Below are 6,000 nucleotides of genomic sequence, written 5' to 3' on the forward strand. Positions count from 1 at the left end.
CGGAAATCATTGTGCAAAACAGTTGCTGCAAAGCAGAAAACTGCAGTTTCAGAATCAGCTTTCTGGGAACGGTTTTGAGGAGCAATTCTTGCATTCTTCCGGCTACACCTTTGCAGAAAGGGCCAGCGAACCTTGAAGACATGATGTTATACTTGAACTAGAGCTAAAGAACTGGTCAGAAACGTCAACGAGGCAGCAGGAAATCAAATGCAAAGTAGGCTTCCTGATAAGGCAGAAACTGTCAGCTTTTCACGAAGCTTTTTGGGAGATCTTTTCCGGCGATTTTCTTGGAGTTTTTCCAGAAGGTTGTTGATCAATATAGAAGATATGATGTCATAGAACACGTGGGAGTCAAGAACCATCCAGAAACTTGTCAAGACGAAGTCGTTTCTTGTCCAAGAAGGAAGCTTCAGAATCAGAAACCGAATCCTAGTCAAAACAGGACTGTTTGGCAGAAATCTTCTATGGACGAATTTTGGGTGCATTTTTGGAAGATTATTGATGCTGAAAATTACAAGGAGAGTCCTAGAATGATTCATCAAGAATTTGGGAGGATTATTAAGCCTTGAAAATCATTTAATTGTGCACCAATCAGAGTAATTCTCAAGCAACTAGGGGAGGCTTTCAAAGCAGAATTGGAAAAGGAAACTTGGGCTGTGTATTCCACATATATAGAGGCTCTAAACACGTTGAAAAGCATCATCCTACAGCGCCATCTTCTGCTCCCAAACCCTAGCACACAAGTCTCAAAAATTCCCAAGTCTTCAAGAAGAAAAACCGTGCAATCCATCTTCCATCCTCCACCAAGCTTCTGCCGTGACCTATCTTGAAGGAGTGCTTGCATCTAAGGCTGCCTAAAAGTGAATTCGTGGCTCTCATACTCTCCCTTTTACGGTTTTTATCATCTTGTAATCTAATACTCATGATTTTATTTGTTGAATTTAAGACGATGTGTGGCTAGTCACTTTTTGTTAGGGGCGAGGTTTGAAGCCCCAATTATGTAGAACATATGTTTGTTTAAATTTAGTTTCTGAATCTTTGGTGTGGATTGGTTGTTTATCTCTATTTGATTGAAAACTTTTGCATGTGTTTGTTTTATGGTGGCCAACATAGGATTTATGCATGTAATTGGAGCTAGGTTTAGAAAATAATTCACCTAATCGTTTTGTTTTCTAATCCACAAGTATGCAAGGCTTTGGACAAAAGCTGATGTTTTAAACAACTAGAAGAGCATGCTAGGTAGGCGTTCCACACTAGACTGCAACTCTATAATCAATCGTTTCCATGAGATCTTAATGCTTCAAATGTGTTGACACTATATGTGTTGTTGATAGGATAGCGTTCTATACCTTGATTGCATGTTTGATAGGCTTAGCTATTGTGCGTTCACGTAGACTAAGTAATTAGGGAAACATTAATAAGGGACATGATCTGCTCCGACTTGTTTCTTGGTTGGTTTATGTTCACACCTTAGTAATTGAAACTAGGTTAACTTACATTGTTCGAAAATAATTGGTGGTGGATTTCCGAGTCTCTAACATGTTCTCCATCTTATTTTTCTTAAACTTAAAAATCGAAATTGCTTTCTTTGTTTTGTTTTCCTTTTATTTTCGTAAAATCTAAAAATCCCCAAAACATTTATTTTTCTTTTCTTCTTCTATTTTCGATTGCTTCTTCTCTTCTTTCCCCTTTTCTGCGTTTTTCTTTTAGTTAGTCTCTTTGTTTGTTTGATTTGTGTTTTAGTTAGTTTGTTTTTATTTTGTGTGATTAATTTGTTACCCTCAATCCCCGGCTTGAACGATCCTTGCTTACTCTATATTGCTAACGACTACATTTTGCAGGGTTAAGTTGAGCGCTTAATTTTAGCGTATCAGTGTGATGCTATAGCCCAACTCAGAAGTTGACCGTCTCCGTAAAAACCACCTTTCTCAAGAAAACTGAAACCTGTTTTTCCTTTTCCATTTTGTACTGCTACTACTATCAGTAGTGTGCCCGCCGCCTGGTAGGTCCATATTAAGCCTTCTGTAACGAAGAGAATGCGATCAAGTGGTTCTCCTGCTTGAAAAACAAAGCTATTATCCTGATAGACTACTGGTTTCAAAAACGCGCAGATCAACATCAAAGCTTCATCTTCCAGAGTTTTAAGTACTCTTGGAACCTATATAGATTATAGAACACCCCCAATAGGATTGTTATTGTTACTCATTTACTTGTAATCAAATCATCATATTTTACATCCTCCTGTAATCTAATCATTTACCTGTTTTCTGTTTAAGTGAAAATGAATTGCAGGGAGAATTGTATTGTATTATTGATAATAGGAGCCCTTTATATAGGGAATTACAGAGTACATGAAATGTAATAGAATCCGAACATAACTAGGATATCTAGAACCTTCTCCTATTACAACTCTATGACTAAAACCTAGTTTGAAGAGGCACACTTGATGTCGACTTCCTTCAACACTCCCCCTTGTGCCGCTCAAACTTGGTGATGACGCTTTGATCGTTGCCTCGTTAAAAACCTTGCCAGGTAACAAAAACCCTGTGGGACAAAAATAACCCTGGTCAAAGGACAAAAAGAGCACAACACGTCCTTCACTCTTCGAGATCGAACATGTAGACATCATACATCCCCCTGATGTCAATATCTCCCCCTGATTGCTGCAATCATGGGATTTCGGATAACTTTCTCAATCCGATGCTTTTCACATGTTTCTCGAAGGTAGATTTAGGTAACGACTTAGTAAATAAGTCCGCTACATTATCCTCTGATCGGATTTGATTCACTTCAATCTTTAGAAGTGCTTGTTGTTGCTGATTATAAAAGAACTTAGGCGATATATTCTTGGTGTTGTCGCCCTTGATGAAACCTAATTTCATTTGCTCAATACAAGCTGCATTATCTTCATAAATGCATGTAGGTTCATCTGTGGTAGACTTCAAACCACAAGTTCCTCGAATATGTCTAATTACATACCTTAGCCATATGCATTCACGCACGGCTTTATGTAGAGCGATAATCTCTGCATGATTTGAGGAAGTAGCAACAATGGTCTACTTTGTAGACCTCCAAGATATTGCGGTGCTTCCCATGGTAAAGACATAACCCGTTTGGGAGCGACCTTTGTGAGGGTCAGAGAGATCCTGCATCAGCAAAATCCATCAAAACATCATCATCGCTTTGCCGATCACGGCGTCTTGGACGGTGCATGCCACTTGGGCTAATGAGATCCGTTCTCATTCTTCCGTCATTCTTTTCTCTCTGCAGGGATAGAACAATCCTATATCTATCGTACATTTTAAGTAACGAAATATTGTCTTTATACCAGTCCAATGGTGTTGCGTTGGCGCAGGGCTATATCTAGCCAACAAGTTCATAACAAATGAGATGTCCGGTCTTGTATTGTGTTAAGTACAATAATGCGCCTATTGCACTTAGGTAAGACACTTCTGCCAATTAACACGTCTTCGTCATCATCCCTGGGAAGAAACGTATCCCTCGTAGGGTCAAGACTACGGACGACCATGGGAGTGCATCTTTGACTTTATCAAAATGCAAAGCATTTATTGACACGGTATACAAGTTCTAAATCTAGACAAAACCGTGTTCTCCCAAGGTTCTTCATCTCAAACTTGGATTTCAGGTGTTCAGCGGTTTCCCTTAACTCTCAAGGGTTCCAATTATGTTTATCAACATAAACCGTGACAATTGCAAATCCAGAACTTGTCATGAAATCGCAGGGGCATAGTTCATTATATCCCTTCCCAATCAAGTAGTCACTTTAGTGAGTGTTTCACCCTCATTGCAAACGCGCTCCGTGGTCAAGAGCCACTTGATTTGGGTAAATGAAGTCCACAAGAACCTTCATTATATTCCGTATCTAGATCCCCATAGAGATACGTAGTGACCATATTCGTAAGCTGCATGTTCAGTTATTTGGAAACTACCAAACTAACAAGGTAGTGGAGTGCAATGACATCCATTACGAGAGAATATGTCTTCTCGTAGTCGATTCCAGGGCGTTTTGTGAGAAGCCTTGCGCCATAAGGCGAGATTATCATCTCTTTTTCTCATCACGCTATCTAACGAAGACCTATTAATGTCAACAGGTATTATGTTACGAGGTGTTAGCATCTCAGGCCCGAAATCCTTCCTCTTCGTTAGTGAATCCAATTCAACCTGGATCACATTTTTCCATTTAGGCCAATTGTCTCTACGTTGGCATTCTTCAACGGAGTAAGGTTCGATGTCATTGGTCTCAATAATTCCACGTCCTCATGTACACTAGTGTAGTTCATAGAGATCTCTATATTCTCAGGAATTGGTTCTAACATTGAGGCGTCCCCCAACGATGTCTGTTGGACATAACGACAATCCAGAATATTCTCATGAGACGGATTTTGAGTATCAATGATCAATGGATCAAGTTGTGCCAAACTCGCTCTCTTCCTAGGGCGAGAATCCATCGAACCTATGGGTCTCCTACACTCTCTAGCGGAACCCATGGCCTATGACGCCATTATGCCACCTTGTGTCGTCACCATACCACCATCCATGGTAGTGGTGCCGTACCCATCTCCTCCTGTGGGGACATCAATCCTTGCAGACATGTTTGCAGCAGGTATATGTGATCTCGTCACTTTTAGGGGATCAAGATGAGACATAGTGGGGACAGACCACGACAATTCCTGTTGAACGTTGACATTCGAATCTCCCCCTAACGACGGGAAGACTGTCTCATCAAAGTGACAATCCGCAAATCCAGCGAAAAAAGAGATCGCCTGTCAAGGGAGCTACATAGCGGACTTATAGTTGGAGACTCATGTCCAACACAAATATATGTATGCATTCGTTGCAATGACTCATGTTGATGCGTTGTGGCGGCGCAATTGGCACATGAACCGCACACTCAAATATGCATAAGTACGAGATATTAGACTCGAACCCAGTCACTAGCTGTAACGCAAATAAAAGTTGAGTGGCTGCTATGAGTCGTAGACGAATTAGCATAGCTGCATGCGATATTGCATAACCTAAGCGGAAATATTGGTGCGCATTACCAATGTCCGAGCTACCATCGTAGTCGTTTAATGGTGGCTTTTCCGCGAGACCAATTGGGTGTGTACATGGGAATATGATACTTGATATCAATACCCAATGATATGCAATAGTCATCGAAAATTTTCGATGTAAACTCTCTAGCATTTTCAAGTCGAATTGAATGAACGGGATGATCCGGGTAGTGAGCCCGTAGCCATATGATTTGGGCTAGGAGTTCATCTTAAGCAGCATTACGAGTGGACGATAGTGCGACACGTGACCAGCGTGTCCGCATATCAAACAACAGCATAAAACATCTAAGCAGTCCGCAAGTTGGTTGAGTCGATCCACAGAATCCCCTTGGATTCTATGTAAGAATGGAATTATTTCTTTAGTGTCCTTTGCATAGGATGATCTTGATCCTAAAAAAAAAAACAGGCTTTACAGAACGAAAGATTGGCCTTATAATCAACCAATGAAGGTTTTGGTTGAGCCAGAATGTCACAATTTACTTTGAGAAGTAGAGAGAAGAGCCAAGTCTCCATACATGGCGTCAATGCCATGTATTGGCCGCAGGGGGTAGGCGGTGTCGGCCATGTGTGGCCAGTCTTGCACAATCATGGCACCATGAGGCTCATGTGCAGCTCCTCGAACCAATTCTTGGTTCTTACTTCTTTTCATTCTGAAAAATGGATGTCCGTGTGAAGTCTTTAATACACGGATCATCATGTCACGACCTAGGTGTCCCAAACGGTCATGCCAAAGCCTATATGTGTCAGAATCCCATAAATCATCTCTCATGACATAGTTGGATTCAATGACTCGAATAGTGGTTGCGTACAACCCACTAGAGCGACACATAAGTTTCTCTGATACTCGTTTATGTCCGTAGTCATTAGAGGTGATGCAAAGGAACTCTTGTCCATTCTAACAATGTGTTTCCACATGAAAATCATT

This window comes from Rosa rugosa, chromosome 1, assembly GCF_958449725.1.
Source record: "Rosa rugosa chromosome 1, drRosRugo1.1, whole genome shotgun sequence".
NCBI lineage: Eukaryota > Viridiplantae > Streptophyta > Magnoliopsida > Rosales > Rosaceae > Rosa > Rosa rugosa.